The 20,109-nt window shown below is 34.7% G+C and overlaps 1 protein-coding gene and 1 long non-coding RNA gene across 2 annotated transcripts in view; one reads left to right on the plus strand and one right to left on the minus strand.

The window, feature by feature from the left end:
- Window positions 1-1,703, minus strand: part of LOC141486769 (uncharacterized) — a 3,392-nt gene extending 1,689 nt beyond the window's left edge. The window contains exons 1-2 of the long non-coding RNA XR_012468026.1: window positions 842-1,703; window positions 1-71 (exon numbers count right to left, since the gene is read on the minus strand). The exon at window positions 1-71 is cut by the window's left edge and continues 112 nt beyond it. This is a non-coding gene — a long non-coding RNA (uncharacterized lncRNA). The remainder of the gene's footprint in view (window positions 72-841) is intronic.
- The window catches only part of LOC111515144 (uncharacterized), a 181,998-nt gene that overhangs the window by 141,880 nt on the left and 20,009 nt on the right, over window positions 1-20,109 (plus strand). The gene's annotated exons all lie outside the window — the stretch shown is intronic.

The following is a 20,109-nucleotide window of genomic DNA, read 5'->3' on the forward strand; positions in this document are numbered from 1 at the left end:
ATTTGACACGTTTATGCCAAACATCAAAGACACCAAGAAATATATCTTTAGCAGAAAGTCCATTGTAAAATCTGAAAGTTAGATCGTTTTCTGAGTAACCGTTGAGAAATATAATGGCTAATAATGTTTGGTTCAAGTACAAATTCAATAACAAAACCAAATTTGGTTCCAGACAAGTCATAGTTTTCTATTCTCAAAACATAAGATTTCCCCCATAAGTTTCTAATTTGTCATTGCTTTTTCAATTTAGAGAAAATACAATTTTTCTATACTTCTGTAGTCTGCCCCTGACTGTTCAGATTTTAAACAATTCAGATAACTGATAATTTATAAGTCATATGCGAAGGAAAATATATGATATCAATCCTCAATGGAAATATTTGTGATAATATTTGCAAGGGAATACATTTCACATACACATTGAAATATCAACATGATGCTCTTTGAGATGAAGTACCTGTTATTCGTAGAATTGAATATTGAGCTCAAAGTAATTTTCAGTGTCACAAGCTTCAAATGTCTATATATAGTTAAATTGAGAGATGCATATATCATGGGTAGATTTTACCGAAACCTATTGGTCGGTAATGAATAAGAATCTAAGAAACCAACAAGTGCACTTTTTATGTTTCAGATTTATATAATGAGGATGCTATTGACTTTGAAATACCCGATTGATGACTGGGGAATAACGTTCATGATTTGAACACATTTGGATACTTTATTTCTCGCCATAATGAAATTTCAGTAGAAACCAGAAAAATATACAAATTTTTTCATAAATATAATCATCGGCATAAAAGAAAAGTTCATATTGAGTTAATAAATGAATTTTACTCACTTGCGTATATGAAGATGGGACAGGAAACTATGAGGGATGATTCGATGTAAGGTCTTATATATTTCTCATTTCTTGTGACTGATACGTATTATCCAATCCCTTCGCGCTCTCCGCGCAAACTCTTTCCGATAGTTCGAAATCAAGGACATCATTATTATAAGACAAAAAAAGAATAATAATATGTCACTCCGTATGTTCAGCCGTTTGCTAGTAATTCATCGTGATGTAAATTCGACACTGAAAAATAATTCAATGATAATTTCATTCCAGCAGTTGGTGCATATCAAAAAATTGTGTATCGAAGATTATTTTAATTGAAATCTCTGTAAAATCGACGAGATACGGTCAATTTAATATTGCGGATTATATATAATAGCACACCAAGCTGTTTCTCACAATGAATATTCCTCTGTCAACCATCAAAAATATTTTTCACGGTGTTCCAAAATGGTTCAATTATTTGGTTTCAAAATTCTTTCGTAAGAACATTTTTTGTTCACCTTCCCATATATATTTTGAGTCACTTTTTATGTTACAACTATTAGATCATCATTTTTCTTGATCATTCTGCCCTCAATACGTTTCAAAATCTAGACTACTCGAACAGTTGAAGGGAAAAAGCAACAGTTTTTGAACTTTTTCTTAAAAAATCATAAACCTTGCGTCCAAGTAAAAACAAATTCAAGAAGTGCTGTTTGTCCTAATAAATCCGTTTTTCCCAAATGTTGATCCGTTTTGTTTATTGTTATCGAATGTAAAATATGACATGAGCTCTCAATATAATTTTTGAAAGATAAGCGACAGGGAATAATAATTTCAAAAAACCCTGCTGTTTAAATCGATTCGCTGTTGTTTCGTTAAGAACCCTTCAAGCAAGAAATTAGATTGATCAATTTCATACACTTGTTGATATGTGGAATAAGAATATAAAGAAAGTGAAACACAGAATATCAAATTATTATTCGTTTTTTTCATCAACAATAATTTACGGTGTGATATTGATTGCGTGAAAAAATACCTAGTTTGAAAGTTGTCAAAAACTTTGTTGAACAAAAAAAAACGTTTCGTTTTTGAAAAAATATAGCAGAAATTCAAAATTTGAATACGAGTAAAAACGAGTGGTTTGGTTCGGTGTCCATTTGATAAACAATTGGAGATGGGAAGAGATAAAAAACATGAATGAAACATTGAAAATATTTTTTCCCTTTACTTTTTGTAATGGTTAAATTCACATAAACATACATGAACTAATAGGTTGTTCATGGGATAGTCTGATTTGCTTTTTCGGGAAGTTATCAACATTGACTACACAGAACACGATGCCAATGACCATAGTAGTCTATGTCGTTCACAACGAAAAAAAAATTTTAAAATGCACTCATATGTTCGTATTGAAAGTTGCTAGTTTTAACTCGGGGCCAGTTTCATAATTACGAGATATGAAGAATGATTCTCAGAAATTATAATTTGTTTTATTGAGGTTAGGTGGTAGAACTCAGAAATGAGCTCAAAGAAGAGCTAAAGCTGCTATCGAATTGATAGACTCAGTTTAGTTTAAATAGATTTAGTTTAGTTTTTTATCAAATGCTCAAATCAGTGAAGGATCAACTCATCAATATTTTTAAATGATGGCTGGTTATCCCTGCTGATTCATCACTTCTTTTCTTTCACCAAAGAAGTTGCGCCGTGAGGTCCTCATCACGAGCTCCGATACGACAGCATCAATATTCAATAAACTTCCAGCATACTATGATATAAGTGATCATTGGAGCCAAAAATTATGTGCCTAGAGCAGGTGCAATCGGCCAAGGATGATATCATTCTGCATTAGCCTAACCAAACTGTCGATGAATTCGACAGTTTCCTTTGTGGCACATTTGCGTGGTTCCACTTAGAAGACTACATTCAACTTGTCAGTTGATTACAGATATTGAACTATTGAATTGATCAAGGCTTTTGCGGCCAAGATTTTTAGTGTTACGATCTTCGTTCGGGTTTGAAGGCCGTCGTGGTTTGGAACTGTATCCTACCTTATATTTTTCACTGATTCACTATCATATTAGTCTGGTGTACAATTTTGGAAAAATTCATGTCAGTGTTACGATCTTCGTTCGGGTATGAAGGCCGTCGTGATTTAGAACTGTATCCTAACGTTTCGCCAGCACGAGTGGCTGGCTTCTTCAGAGGTGTATTCATCCTGATGATTCACCAATGACTCGTGATTTCTAGTTCGTAAGCTATATTTATGTTGACAGCGGTAGCCCGCCTTTCTAGTTGGTGCGTTGTTATTGGCCGAAGTGTTATTACCTGTTACATTGTATTTCTTCATTTGAAAAAAGTATTTTTTGGTAGCTGATTTTCAGGCTCCCTCTCCGGAACTGGAAAATATCGATGGTCATTTTTCTAAACAATACACAGTTGATTGATCCCAAATATTAGATACAATAAATATAGTTTGAAAAGTATAAAAAACACGCTTTCATAGCATACGAAACTAAAAAATGAAAAATAAATATAGTTTAAAAAACTAAAAAACACGCTTTTCAAGAACATCGTTGTGAAAAGTTTTAAATAAGCTCCAAACAATAACGAACGAAAAATACTAGAATTATTGTGAAATAAATATACTTTGAAAAACTCGAAAAATACTAGTATTATTGTGGAAAAAGCGACAGGCGCTTGATATACAAAAAAAATGTCACAAAGCGCCCACGCTTTTTTCACAATAATACTAGCATTTTTCGTTCGTTATTGTTTTAAGCTTATTAAAAAAATATTTTCAAATTTTTAGTTCGATGTTCTTTGAAAGCGTGTTTTTTAGTTTTTTGAACTATATTTTTTCATTTGGTACTCTCAAGTAAATTTTTTGTCCAATTCTATGAACCTATAAAGACTGAAGAAATGATTATTCACACGATGAGAAGTGGATGACTATCCTGTTTCATAAAGTTTTAATATCCATTTCTCATTCTTAATGAATTATTGAGGAGTCAATCTGAAAACAAATTTCTAAAGTCTAATGTTGTCACTATAAAAATATAAAATATATAAAATATAAAGAAATACACCAAAAATCTACAAAAATAGAAATTTGAGACATGATTTCATCATTTCATTAGTCTATTGTTGAGTGCGTTGATAAGTTAAGACTCATGAAACCATAAATTTGTTGATAGCCCTGCCAATTCAAATAATTTTAAATTTCAAATTTCTATCGGGCTTTAAGCGAGTGTTCATGTGAGTAATCCAAATAGCAATCCTCATGCATAAAACTGCATATTCAGATAAAATCCAAAATAATATAGGTGTACCCAAAGGGTCTAGTTTGGGACCATTGTCATTCCTCATATATTTAAATGACATCGTAACCATTGCAGAAAAATACAAAATTCTCTTATTTGTCGATGACAGCACACTTTACTTTAGTAGTAGTCTTTTATATTCTTATAATGACAACATTGGACTTTGGAATTTCGTTTCTAGATTGACTCCTCAATAATTCATTAAGAATGAGGAATGGATATCAAAACTTAATGAAACAGGATAGTCATCCATTTCTCATCGAAAGAATAATCATTTCATCAGTCTTTATGGGTTCATAGAATCAGACATAAAATTTACTTGAGAGTACCAAATAAAAAAAAGGAGGGATATGATACATGACTATCTATTCTGTGGAAACTATAAAGTGTGAAATGATATATTTCAGTTTATTTGGTCAATAGTTGTGTAGTTGTGTGCGATGTCGATAATGAAATGATTAAATAAAAGTGATATGGGTGCAGATACGCCTCTGAGAGTGCATGGATGATTTGCATAACATGCTCAACGCAAATGTTATCTACTTTCAGGTAAATAATAGTCCATGAGTTCATTATCTGTAATCAACTCATAGATGTATTACAGATTTAAGTAATACATCTATGAGTTGACAAAATATTAAAAATATCATGAAATTCAATAAATCAAACAAATGATCAAAAGGGGTAAAAAAGAAATAAATGATGATGATGGATAAAATACATAGGTTTGTTATAATACATTTATTGAAAACATTAAATTTCATTTGAAAGCAGCAACGTATTCCTATAATTCCCAATATAAAAAATATTAAAAAAATCAAATCATGGATCACTATTGATATGGTCCCCCAATATGTCATAGGGATTATCTGAAAAACAAAGTATTAGTTAGATATACCCCAGAAAGGGAAAATGAATATAAATCACACAGAAATCGAATTAATAATATCATAAAGCTGCTAAAGAATCAATAGTATATTGTTGTTTCTCAATTTCATAATTTGTATTATTTTAAATAAAACCGTTTTTATCGAAAAACACCATTATAAATAAGTTAAATACAATAAATGGAAATTGTAAAAAAACGTGGAAACTCATCACTGGAAAAAACACTTTGATAAAAACGAAAATTGGTAATATGACGTTCAAAAATAAAAAAGTAAAACCAATCTCTGATTTAAAAGATAATCCCAATAGTTTCAACAACTACTTCACTAATATTGAAACTGAAACCTGATCATCTCAAAAACACAAACACCATGCAACAAGAATCAGAGTTACCACACCAATCGTCACCCCCATATATAAAACAGGTAAGCGTGACGACATTTGGAACTATATATAGACCAATATCTGCTAAAATCTTTGAACATTCCCTAAAAGTTAGACTCAAAAATCACCTCAGTGCTAAGAAAATGCTAAAAGAGAGTTCGGTTTCATTTGTAGATATAATACCGATTGAGCGTTGACTCAATTTTTATTTCTGCTTTCGCAACGCTACCCATTTTTCACCACGAAACGAATAATAATCAATCTTATTCAGCTCAACTCGAGCCTCATACAATTACACGTCTCAGGTTATCAGTAGCACAATGCGAAGGTACTATCATATTACCACAACAAAATACTCAAGGAGCAAAATTACGAGAAACATTAACAATCGCATGTAATAATCTTAGGTGGCAGAACTTATCAATGATACGGATTTTGAACTCAATATAGCACTGACCGACTAAATAAAATCGAGGAAATTTGACATAGGTCAATTTTATTTATGTACGGCAGAAATTTCAACAAAATTGTCGCACCATTTGGATATAGAAAAATCCATCAGAAAAGAACATTTGAACGAGGAAGAGAAAAGTCATGTACTATGGCTATGTAAAAAATATTCCCATATTTTTTATGTGCCAGACACACCACTAACGTTCACAAATCAAGTGAAATACCGGATCAGAACAATAGACAAAATTCCTGTTTTTACTAAATCATACAGATATCCACATGTACACAAGCCAGAAGTTGAAAAGCATGTAAATTCAATGTTGGATCAGGGAATCATCAGGCCGAGCCAATCACCCTGGTCTTCACCGATATGGGTCGTCCCAAAGAACGCTTCTGGACAAATCAAATGGAGGATCGTCGTAGATTATAGAAAGGTGAACGAAACAACTATCGGCTATAAATATCCAGTCCTCAACATCAATGACATATTAGACAAACTAGGAAGGTGCCAATACTTCACTTCTTTGGACCTAGCGAGTGGCTTCCACCAGATTGAGATGGCGAATGAGGATATTCCGAAAACAGCCTTCACAGTGGAGCACAGGCACTAGTAATACACCAGGATGTCGTTTGAGTTGAAATCAGCTCCATCCATATTTCAACGAGTTACAGATAACGTTTTGAAGGGTCTACAAGAAAAAATATGTCTTACATATATGGACGACATAATTGTGTACTTACTCAACTTCATTGCAGGAGCATATGATTAACCTTTCCAAAGTCTTCGAAAGGTTCAGGGAAACAAATCTAAAGGTGCAATTAGACAAATCACAGTTTTTGCAAAAGAAAGTAGCATTTTTGCTACTTCAGAAGGAATGCGACCAAATCCACAAAAAATTGAGGCAATCTTAAAGTATCCTATACTCCGAACAACCAAACAAATCAAAGGATTCCTAGGACTCCTGAGATACTACAGGATACTACTTAAGAAAAACCAGAAAATTGAGCATACACCGAAGTTCATAGAATGTTTCGAAACATGCAAAAATCTTCTAGTAAACGAACCGCTTCTACAATATCCGGATTTCACAAAACCATTCAATCTCACGACAGATGCCAGCAACTTTGCTATAGGTGGTATTCTATGGACCTGTTGGAAAGGACAAACCAATTGCATATGCCTCTCGTACGTTGAACGAAAGCAAACAAAATTATACAACAATAGAAATGGAAATGCTTGCTATGGTGTGGGCGACTAAGTACTTTAGACCGTACCTTTTTGACCAAAAATTCAAAATCTTATCCGATCACCGCCCTCTACAATGGCTCTTCTCTCTGAAAGATCCAGATTCTAAACTAATAAGATGGAGATTGAAGATAGAAGAATTCGGCAATGAAGTCGTTTATAAGAGAGGAAAAAGCAATATGAACGCTGATGCCCATTCAAGAATAGAAGTACACACCAAAGAAGCCTTCAATTTGAAAGAAAACATAGAAAATTTCACAAAAAAACTTGAAGAAAATGCTTCTTTATACAACAATGCACCATCTGAAAATACCGTTACCGACCAATCTCAAAGAAGAATCAGCGAAGACACCTCCGCTACTGACACTGCAGACAAAAAACCCGACCGTCCTCGACAAAAAAGAACATCATCAACCGATACAGCTGACGAAAATCCCGACCTCGACCAACCAAAAAGGACATCATCAACTGACACAGCTGACGAAAATGCTGACCAGCCTGAACGTCGTCAACGGATTCCGCGAACAAAGTTATAAATGACCTGAACCAACCCGAAAACGAAGGAAGTAACAGAACCATACGCACAACTCAAGAAGAACTGGCATTCACGATTCCATTATCAGAAAAGCCTCTCAATTATTACAATAACCAGATAAAAATGACATTTGTCCATTACAACCCAGGGCCAATCTGTTTAGAACAAGCGTTCGCAAATAAAAAACGAATTCATGTTCAAATTGGTATGGATGCAAAAAAAGAAAATATTGTGAAATTCTTCAAAGACTATATTCCCCCAAAAGTCAAACATGATGTATATTCCGACCCTGACACCCAATATATGTCAACCTGCAATATTCTTTAGAAAATTTTCAGAAACACTGCCTTCGATTTGGTAACGAAATCTTGGAAGATGTTAACAACGTAGACCAACAACAAATAATAATTCGAAACTACCACGAAGGAAAGTCAAACCATCGTGTAATAAACTAAATTGAATTGCGAGTACGAAGAAAATTTTACTGGCCAACCTTGGAAAAGGATATTGAAAGATACATCAATATGTGCGAAACATGTCAAATCAACAAATATGACAAAAACCCACGAAAACCCAAGTAAACCTCTCGAAATTATTCACCTAGACACCTTTCCGACAGATGGACAGAAATTTTCAACAATTGTGGACGCCTTATCTAAATATAGACAAGCCTATCCATTAGAAGGATCCAATGCCATTAACATATTGAAAGCATTGCTGATATTCGTTACTCACCATGGTTCACCACAGATCATTGTCTCAGACAGTGGCACCGAATCTAAAAACGGCCCAGTACAAAAATTTGTAGATACACATAAAATTTTGATCCATCACACAACCCCGGAGAGTCCAAAGTTAAATGGAATGAGTATTCACTCGACCATTATAGAACATCTACGATTATTATTGCAATAATATCAAGAAACGAATGCTTGGTGCACTATTAGGATATAACAACACAATCCATTCAGTAACGGGACAATCGATGTTCTCAATGGACACTTCGATAGCAAGGACCCCTTCGATATCGACATCGAAAGGATTCTACAGAACAACTACATGCAACAACATCGAGATAAAACAAAAAGCTGTCTACCAAAAAATCACTGAAAAAGCTGTCAAACTGAAAGGAAGGATTATGAATAAACGAAATGAGAGCAGACACCATCCTATGGCCTACTCACCTAGCACAAAAATTTATAACAAAACAACAGGTGTTTGAAATAAGCTTTCACCTAGATTTTCACCATGTGTAGTAGAATCTAATAAAAATTAACAGTAGCCACACCCTATACTTCTTTTCATAAAGAGAATATAAAACACATCCCAAAACATAACAAGAAAATGGTTTTACATGTGCACTCTCGCATCGTGTCTAGAAATACGAATCCAAAATCTCAAAGACAACCTGGGAATTTTTCCCCTAAAGCTGGGAGAAGACAGGATGCAGACTAGCATTCACGACTTCCTGCACTACTATAACTTGACGCCGATTGCCGAGAAAATCGATCTAATACAAAAGCAATTCGATGACATCACTGAAGTCCTCACAAACAACCCGAGTTACCCCTACTTAGAAGGGCTCATCAATTTCAATCAAGCACTGAAATATCAACTGAAAATTGTATATCAAAAATTTTACAGCATCAACTCATCCCACGGAACCAAAAAAGGTCTAATCAACGGACTTGGCAACATCGTAAAATCAATATCCGGAAATTTTGATCAAAAATATGCCCAGTGGTATGACCAAGCAATAGCATCACTACAGAAGAATATATATAATATTCTACAGAGATTGAACCAGCACATATCTCTCACCACCGCACTCATAGATAATTTCAACAAAACCTTGGCATAACGACGATAATATCTCCAAGGAAATTGATAGAATCAATAAAGAAATCGATACAATAACATTCGATTTCAATCAATTTATGATGATCCGTGTTAGGAATCACACGTTGAAAGGTAAGACCTCGTTAGTCCTTAGCTCATACAAGTTTCTCAACTTCTGAGAGTTGTAGTTCGTATGGGGGCGACAGCTGATTTACGGAAAAACAGATTTTAAACAGACAGACAGACAAATCAGGAATATTCTAGACCAACTAAATTCGTCATTGCAAATAACCCTACAACTGCTGACCAACCTGGAAAATGCAATTGTGTTTGCAAAAACCAATAAGTACCTTGTATGCTAACATTACAACCAACCGAAATGAATACGATAATTCAAACGATGGCTTGACACCATACAACTAGCCAACTATTCTATACTTAACCTGACGACTTCAGAAAATATTACGATTTGATCACTGTCGATCCCAATGCAATAATCGTGTTTGTTCAGCAAATTCCTCTCCTCCACCCAGAAAAATTTACACATTTCCATTTATATTTAATGCCTACTAGTAATTTTACCACCATCATACCTCCAGCTCCGTATCTGACATTGAATGCAGGACCATGCAAGAAGATCAACCCTGGATATCTTTGCCAAATTCCAATCATTCGAGGCGACCTTCAGCCACGAGATTGCATTTCCCAAATTGTGCACCTCTCTGAAGATGAAGCCAGATGTCAACAAGTTCCGGTATCAATAAATGGTACCCTGATAGAGGAAATCGCACCAGCTCACTATGTTGGTATATTCCCAAAACCAACAGAAATATCTATTAAATGTTCCACTCCCGGAATGCAGGAATTGCACGGCACTTACCTTTTAGAAGTGCCTCCAGGATGCGGATTCGAGACACCCGAAGCCAACTACATCAATTCCAAGGACTTCACATATGAGCAGCCCCTAGCGTTGTCAAAAGTCCGAACAATTTCAATACCATGTGAGAAGAAGATGCTACCTATCCAGCTAGAGAAAATTCCCTTAGATGAACTTCACAAAACCGCTAGGTTTTGAGGGTATTCCAGTCGACATTACACACTTTTAGACTACCCCTGTATTCATCATTGCTACAGCGGTAATTGGAATTTTGCTATTCAAATTTCGTCACACCAGAGGATCTCTGAAACACCACCAGTACCAGCTACAAGGCCTCAAGTTTTATTTCACCCTCATAAAATTTCTTCAGGAGTTGGAGAAGTTCCAATCTGATTCCACGGAGAATCGACAACGTTCATGATGGATCAGCGATACTCGACACTGCTGACGAAGATGATCTTGCATTTTTAGGCTCATGAGAATTTTCATTTTTGTATTCAGTCCGACTTGATACCTCCTAATTGTAATACGTGTTTTTGAATAAAATAAACTTTTCAAAAACTTATTTTTCGAAAACCAACTCTTAACTTATATCATATTTCAAAAGTGTCAACAACATTCTCATAGTCTCACGCTACTTTTTTCCAAATCTTTAGAAAAAATTGAGATTTATGGTTTATGATCAGATTGTACTTCATGGTCATAGACAAAATTATGAAACGTTGTCAAGATAATGACATGTAATTATATTTCAACTTTTATGAGGCATCTAGATGCAAAAAAATTGATGATTCATTTGTAAAAACATGCATCCTGATTTGAATCAAATATCTATTACAATGGACCACTAGTAATCAATGCTTTGAAAATATTCAATTCTGTTTCATGTTTCTTATTTTTGGATAAGGTGCAATTCCAGTACTTAATTAACATTTCAAATCATCGACATATTGTTAATGATTTAATGGTGTTAACGATTAACCTATTGTCAATCGTCAATCATCAGAAATCAGTTGAATTTTTAGTAATTGAAAAGCAATGTATGCGATCGAAATTCGATCTTCAGCATATGAAGAATTAAGTGGAGATCATTAAGAAAGTAACGCATTACCCAATTGTGAAACGCCATAATAATTATGTGAATCTTTCCACAATCACTAATGGGTAATTGAAATATCCATGCCCCCAAATAATATTAGAAACAGAAATTTCATTTAGACAAATTCACCATTTTGAATTGAAAATGCTATCATTCATTCCAGGTTCATCCCAGCTCTCAGATTCAATAAAAACTGAAAATAGTCATGTAAAATTCAGAACCTTTTGTAAGTAACAGAACTTCAAAAAGTGTTTTATTTTTTATGAAATGAGCTTGGTGTCTATTTCTTTATCATTGTACAAAATATATAAAAGACTTCTAAAGAAAGAAAGAAACATATTTAATGGAATCAGTTTTAAAAACGCAACACGCCCGAAGAAGCCATTGTATGGATAGCGAAACACGTAATGCGTTTTCGTAAAACTGTTTAGTGAAAATCTCACAATGAAGTATTCTGAGAGAAAGAAAGAAAATGAAAGAAAGAAACAAAATTATTGAAATATTTTTTTTTGATATATGTAGAGATTAGAGATTTTATATCACATACAAGAAGTATCTTTCAGATATGAACCAGAATGAGAAAACCCTTTCTAAATAACTATTTCCATATGCACATTGAATTACAAAAAAATCACTCATTGCGATCAATTTGTACAACAAATATTCGATATGTATGTATTTGGAATTTCTGTACTACAAATTGAATCTCAAAAAGTGATTTCTTGTAATTTACTGTTCATATGAAATTAGTTGTTTCGAGAGGAAATTTTCCTTTCGTGTAAGTCAATGTTCATGTGAAAGTAGTTGGTTCAAAAAGGTTCTTTTGTTTCAGTTTGTATCTGAAAGGGACTTCTGTATCTGAAAGGGAGTTTCTATTGTAGTACCTTTTTTCTTTCTTCGAAAGTTTTCATCATTTTTGTTAATTGATGGAGTAGTAGAAAGCCAGAAAGCTATCCAAAAACTAATCCCTCCCAAGAATATTCACCTTTCAATTTAAATAAGATTCCTATGGCTGGGAATAAATAAACCAAATGGATGTGAGTATACGTTTTGTTATCGTGACATGACCGAGCATATTTTTCTGTTCCTGATACATGAAGTCATAAGGTTATGGAAGAAATAGGTGCGTCGCCTTGTTACAAAAAATGAGGCTAATGGAGTGATAAGACAAGTGATTCGTTGCGAAACTTCAATTACACGATTGAATAGAATGAATGATAGTGTTTCATGTAAATTATATTTTATATCAATATTCATAAAGTGTGTATAGTTCCTATGAATGAGATATGTTCCAATGTCATAACGAATGTTTGTAGTACAAATCGAATCGAAAAAAGTGATTTTCGTCTTATTCAATGTTTTTATGAAACTAGTTGTTCCAAAATGATTTTTTTCCTTCTGTGTAATTCGAAGTTCATGTGAAAGTAGTCTTTCCAAAGGTTTTTTTCTTCCAGTTTATATCTGAAAGAGACTTCTGTGAACGCTCTATACATCCATTAAAATAGCTGCTATTGTATTTATATTCTTTTTTTATTTTCTTGAAAGTTTTCCACATTTTAAGTTCACTAATGAAGAAATAGAAATTGAAAAACTTTTTTCCCACAACACTAATTTCTCCTGAAAATATTGAGTTTTCAATTTACTCTGTATCTTCAAATGATCAATAAACTTGTGACTATGACTATGAATTAGACATTTGCTTTCTCACTCAAGAAGTATATACTGCCTTGTTGTATACTCGATGGAATAATGGGCCACTTTCGATTCAGTCCTAATGGTTTGTTATGGCTTTGGCGCCGTGGCGGTGCAGCTCGTAGAAGGGGTCAGTGCGCCGGTCATTTATTAATCAATGCTGGTACACATTTTTACACTAGTTCAAACATAACAGAAAGCTATACCTTCCTAAAGTGTGATTATGTATAATAATAACGTTGTTAATCCATGGGGACTCAAAGAGACTGTGAATTTAAAGAATAATATTTCGAAATGTTGTCCGTGTTTTTTCAAGAGCCGAAAAGTGATGGACATCAGTGATTCCCTGTTATCCAAGTTAGCCACTCCTGTATTGATAATTACGACTCCTCCAGATTCCACAAAGAAGTGAGTTTTGGTGAATTTATAATTCAACATTCATTTCAATTTATGAATACAAACAAAACTTTGCCGTAAGGTCAAGGTCGTGAGGCTAATGTCACTTCACTGCCAACGCTTTTTGCGTTAGTCAGTTTCACTTTGTAGACAACAAAGGGAAAATTATTAACCAAAACTGAAAAAAATGTGCGCTCTCTTTCATCGACTAGTTCTTACTCGCGACTTTCTTCGCGTGGACAGATTTTGGTTTCCTAGATTTTCTAACGGCAAAATATTTTCAAGCATTTGCCTGAATAATTAGAGAATCAATTCACAAACTATATATACAAGGTAATTCAAATTCGACCTCTACGTCGAAGCTTGAATTGGGACAAAGTTGCGTTTTTTTGGTGCCTAAAAAATACGGTTTTGAAATTTGGGAAATTCTGATTATTTCCGGAAATATTCGAAAAAACTGAAAATCGTAATTTTGGTTTTTATTTTTTTAACGTTATTTAACAACATAGCTCAAGACCAAAAACAGGTGTTTTTTATACTTTTTTTCAGCTACAAGTTTTCATGTTCAGAGTTACTATCCAACGTTTCGTCTTCTGGCAATCATCAACTTTTTTTCTATTATGGACGCCATATTGTTTTCAATACAAAAAAATAGTGCTTCTCATTCTGATTTTATTAATTTATAGTCTGTTATGTTTGTACAAAATACAGAATAATTTTCTATCCGGCTGTTGTCTTTTCGGAAATATTTCGAAATTAATTTGTGCTGTTTTCATGCCATTCGTATCTATTTTATAATGAAGTTTCAACAATAGCAACATCTCGCTTTTCTTCATTTGAGAATGACGACATTTCGACTGAAGTATTTGTACAAATTAATGTTGTTTGATGAGTTTTTACATCCAGTGTTCATTAAACAAGAATTTTTTATGCAGTCATGACCATCCATTATTATTATTATTATTATTATTTTTCCACCGCAGTGTGCGCTGGTCAGGCCCTATTCCCGAAGCCCCAATACATTCGGAAGGGCGCGCCAGCATTATCAACCAATGACCACTCCCCACACCGTGGGGTAAGTGATCATTGGATCCAAGAATTATATGCCCTGAGCAAGCACAGTGAGCCAAGAATGACAGCCTTCTGCATGTGTACGGCTAAGATTTCTGCCTCAGTGCGGCAAGCCGGCATGATTTAAAGATTCGAGACTAGAAAGGACATCATTCCACCAAGATCTCCAATAATCAGAACAACCATCTTGACAGAGTGATCTGGATAGAGTTTGCGGAATTCGAAGAGAAAATCTCGATATTTTATCCGTTTCTCCTCCTCGCCAGGAGTTGAAAACTCCACGACAAATATCGTTTTGCTCTGGTGGTCGAGAAGGACTACATCAGGCTTATTAGCTTGTATGAGCCTGAGGGTGGGGAACGAATAGTTCCAATAAATTCGGCACTTTTCCCGCAACGGATTCAATATCCCCCGGAGCGTAGGGCAACACCGATGTCTCGTCAATATCGTAAGAGTGCCGTAGATGGTAATACAGCACTCTTAGGGTCGCGTTATGTCGATGGATATATGCCGAGATCGCATATGCTGGACATGCTTATAGCACATGCATAAGGGTATCGGGCGAATCGCGGCAGGCCCTGCACCTTGTGTCAGGAACCTCTATACCCATCACGCGACTGCGGTAGACTAAGTTGTTGAAGACACCATCCTGGCAAGCCATGATGAACCCCTCAGTTTCCGAATTCAGCCCACTCGACCTGAGAAAAGCGAACGTCAGGCGCTTCGATAAGCCAAGGTCTCCAATGTTATTGAAGAAGACCCCATGCATTGGCTTATCCTTGTGTTTCCGTAGAAGTAAAGTGATCTCTGCAGCTTTTATCTGAACTTTTTGCTGAATGGGTTCCAACTCGGTGACAGAGTTGTGGTCACCTCGTTCAGAGTCGAAAACTATACCGAGTTCATCACCTGCTCGGGCAGCTGCCCTAAGGAGAAATGCTTCAATTCATGCTCTCTCATGGTCACGGGCCATGCAGAGAAGGGGATCCGAACTCCTGACGACTTTACAGGCTGTATTCAGTACCATTCTGTTATGTAGACCCTCCAAACTCAAAAGTCCACGGCCTCCCTGTTGTCGTAGCAAGTACAACCGTGAAATGGACGATTTGGGATGCAAACTCCTATAGAGGTGCATCATTCTTCGGGTCTTTGCGTCGAGTTGATACAGCTTCTCACGAATCCACTTCACTACTCCAAACGAGTAGAGTAAAATTGAAACGGCAAGCATATTTGTTGCAGCAACTGTGTTCTTCCCCGACAGTTCCGATGACCAGATCTGTCGAAGTTTGTGCTGATACTTGCCGCGGAGAGAGTTTTTCACTGCTGTTACCTCTTGTTACGTGCTGTTACCTCTTATTATTATTATTATAATCATCTCAGATTAGGTTGTTATTTTTTTCAATAGCTGTGGTTTCAGAAAGCCAAATCATAACAAATTATACATCAATGAAATCAGAATGAGAAGCACTATTTTTGGGTATAAGAAAACAATATGGCGTCCATAATAAAAAAATGGTTATGATAATTGCCAGAAGACGAAACGTGGAATAGTACATCTGATCATGAAAACGTGTAGCTGAAAAAAAAGAATCAATGAAAACGTGTTGTTGATTTTCAGTTTGTTTCGGATATTTCCGGAAACACTCGAATTTTTCAAGTTTCAAAACACTATTTTGTCAAGTATGAAAAACGCAATTTTGCCCCAATTTAAGCTTTGACTTATCTCCTGTAGTTTAGGAGATCTCAATGGTGGGGGTCGAATTTTAACTATCCTGTATATATGTATATACAGGGTGTTCCAAATTAAGTCTACACCATTGCCAACTCCGTTATTATTGATTACCCTGTATATACATCAAGTCGACACAATTGTCATCTCCGTTATCATTGATGCTACGAATTCGGTTAAATGGGCAAACTATTGGCATTTTTAATGGCCTTCTCGAAGCCGAAAACAAAAAAAAACATTGACAGTCGCGTTTTCAAAATATTTAGGTAATAGAATGATATTTTTCTAAATGGAACATTCTATATTTTATTATGCATTTCGATTCGTGAAAACATTCTCAACAACAAAGCTCGTATCACCTCAATTCCTTAAGTTGAAAACGAGCAATTTATATGAAAATATTTATTCATTTCACTAGTACAAAAAATTCTTTATTTTGGCAAATGAAACCTCATGATTATCCAAACACGAAATTTTGGTATTTATACGAATGACAATATTTTGTTACTAATAGCAAAAAAATAATTGCGATAGGATTTGAACTATGAAACCCGTGATCATCATGTCGTATCACTCACTCGACAACACCGAGCCATTGGGTATTAATTCACGAAATGATAATTTCCATTTCAAAGCCATTCCACTAGCCGTATTTATTTTGTGAATCAAAATATGACATTGAAGCCGTTTTTGAACAGACCAGAAAATACTGGAGCGTCATAATAAGGCAGTTGGAAAAAATGTGTTTGATTCCACAAAACAGAATTATTATCAGTAATCAAGTTGTCCTGAAACTTTACGGAAATTCTATTTGTCAAATATTCTCAAGTAGGTATATCATGACGATGTCATGAATTATTGTAACTGTCAACTACTGTTTGAAGCACCAGATTCTTTCACAGTAACTGCGAGAAGACGAGCCTTATTTTTTTTAAGCGTCAGAAGCTGTTTTCAGCAAAATACTAGTTGCTTGATCTTGTAATGGTTTATCCCATGCCCTCTGGTTTTTCATGTCTTCAATTTTAATTGTTTGGCCACTTCTGAAACCCAAAGAAATTTGCCACGACCAAATACACAATCAGATATTGGCTTTGGGTGTTGATAGATGATTTCTATCAGATTAGAAACACTGAAAAATGAGGACAGAAATGATGGCATAGCGAGTGAAGTGGATGAACGAATTCCTAATCTTCCTCTAGAAACTGGAAGTGATACCTGTAACCAAGTTTCGTCTTCGATACGGTTATTAGTTATGAGTTTCAGCATCCTTTTCAATTCGTCATCGATATTTTGTAATCCCCGTTCGTCATGCCAAATAGGGCTGCACCTCAAAATAAACGATAATTTTGGAACGGCTAATGAATTCTTCAATAAATGGAATGCGACATGTGTTGGTAAAATTGATAAACGTCCTGACATGACACGAAGTGATTGTAATTTTTCTTCCAAAAAATATTTTAAGGCTTCATCAGATAATGGGGCACCAAAAATAAACCAATAAGGTTTCTCAATCACTCATATACCAGGAGCTATTAGGTTAAATTGATCGATAATGTTAGGGTCTTGATTATCCAGAAAAATGAGTTCACATTTCTCGGAATTCAGCTCAAGTCCCAGGTCTTTCGAATGACTTATTGTGTTACGAAAATGTTTAAATACCACATTTGCTTCGTCACCAATTGAACCATCATCCAGACACCAGCCGTTGAATTCAGTGGATATTTCAGTTATGATATGATAGATAGAAAGATAGAACAATAGTGGTCGAAGTGAATCTCCCTACTATACTCCTTGTTCGGACATTATAATTTCGTTACCAAATATCAAAAAAAAAGGTTCACTGTAACATTGTTCAATGAAAGGGTATGTGACTCGTATGGCGTTAGCAAACGAATGTAACATGAAATTTCTGTCTATAGTATTGAATGCATTCTTAGAATCAATTTTCAGAAAAACTTTTTCAACTGGGTTTTGATTAATATAACATCGTGCAGCATGGGCTACTGCCTCGCAACCACTATTTGTTCCAAATCCAAATTGCTGGGGACGAAATAGATTTCCAAGACTTTCTCGTAGATTGAAATAAGCAAGTTTCGCTACTAAACGTCGATAAAAATTTCCAACAGATAAAGGACGTAGACCGCCAGTCTTTTTTTGGCGCACATAAAGAAGCACGATATAAAATAGGACATATGACTTGATTGACCTTTCCGGAAAGAAGCATATTGCAAAGGTTCGTTAAAGAATTGAAAAGATGTTCACCACAACTAATGGAACTATAGCTTAGCATATCTTGAATATGGGGCGGTCGCAATGAATCAAGACTTCCGCAAGAACCGGTGCGAAAAGATCTCACATCTACGCTACGCTACTAGAAGTTGTATACTGTCCAGAATTTTATAAACTTTCAGGAGAAGGATGTTTACTTCGTAATCCTTCCAATGTTGCATCATCAAATTCATCAGAACTATCAGTTTTACCGTCTGTTATTCAAGAAATTCTGAAAAAACATAAGATTTCTCTTTATAGTTAAGACATGTGCAAACACTAGAACTTATTGACCCTGAGAGACGATTGAAACTTCGTCAGTAGTTTATGAATAAATGCAGACAAATTCAAAACTTCTATAAAAATGTTATATGGAGTAATGAGGCGAATTTTTCAATTTGTGAGATGTTTATTAGAAATAATTTTCAATTGTGGAGTAGAAATAATCCATTTCTAGTCCATATCCACAATCCATAAAGACGATTTAATATTGATGTTTGGTGTGGTCTTTTTAGAGGCAGAATTAGCGGTTCATTTTTCTACCATGGTTCTTTGAACGAACCTCGTTACATCAATTCATTAAGAAGAGTGTTGGAAACGTTTTTCCATGATCCTGATCTAGAGGTTCATCAGATGATCTATTTTCAGCAGGAAGGAGAAAACAATGACTAGAACGCATGTCTTAAGAAACCTTTTGACAGTTTACATTTTTCATATTCCATTCTGTATGTGTAAATTCCTGTTAATTTTATCAATAATATCCAAATGAGTGAAATATTTCGATAAATAAAGGTGAACTCATTTTTTCCGAATTCATATGAACTTCTACCAAAAATAAAATTCATGAAATTCTGGAATAAAAATGTACACTGTTCATGAATGTTTAAACAAATATTTCGTGTAGCTGCATGGATTTCAGTTTATAGGTTTTTCGAGATTTGATTTTTTTCGATTTATGGGAATATCGTTTCACAAAATCATAAATATAGAAAATATAGAACAAAATTTCAGTCTAATCAATTGAACAGCATTTTTATACATTTTTTATTTTGTCAGTTCATGGTCCAATCTCAATAAATCTTGAGTGAAATCTTTTTGATATCAAGGTATACAAACGCGCAGACAGCGAACAATACAGGCTTTCAAAGCCGGAGTCACGGAGGTTCCATTCGACCACGGCCTACTAGCCAGGATTGTGTTCTCTTTTAGATAGGGATCAGTTACACTTTCATTATATGTATTGATTAGTTAATCTAGTAGTTTTGATGAACATTTGTATTTTAAATTTTGTGAGTGTCTTTCGGACTTTATTTCAAAAGCTGTTCACTTTAAAAATTAGGCAAATAAATTAAAACAAAACAAAACTTCGAATGAGAAATGTGGCCATTGCTCGTAGATCGTAGATCATTTCGTCAGATAATGGTTATTTTTGCTAATAGAATACTATACTTTTTCTATGACTTATAATAGGAATATTTTCAAATAAGATTCA

The sequence above is a fragment of the Leptinotarsa decemlineata genome, unplaced genomic scaffold (genome assembly GCF_025532065.1).
Source record: "Leptinotarsa decemlineata unplaced genomic scaffold, Ldec_3_MD MMD2_tig00026369_RagTag_RagTag, whole genome shotgun sequence".
Classification (NCBI taxonomy): domain Eukaryota; kingdom Metazoa; phylum Arthropoda; class Insecta; order Coleoptera; family Chrysomelidae; genus Leptinotarsa; species Leptinotarsa decemlineata.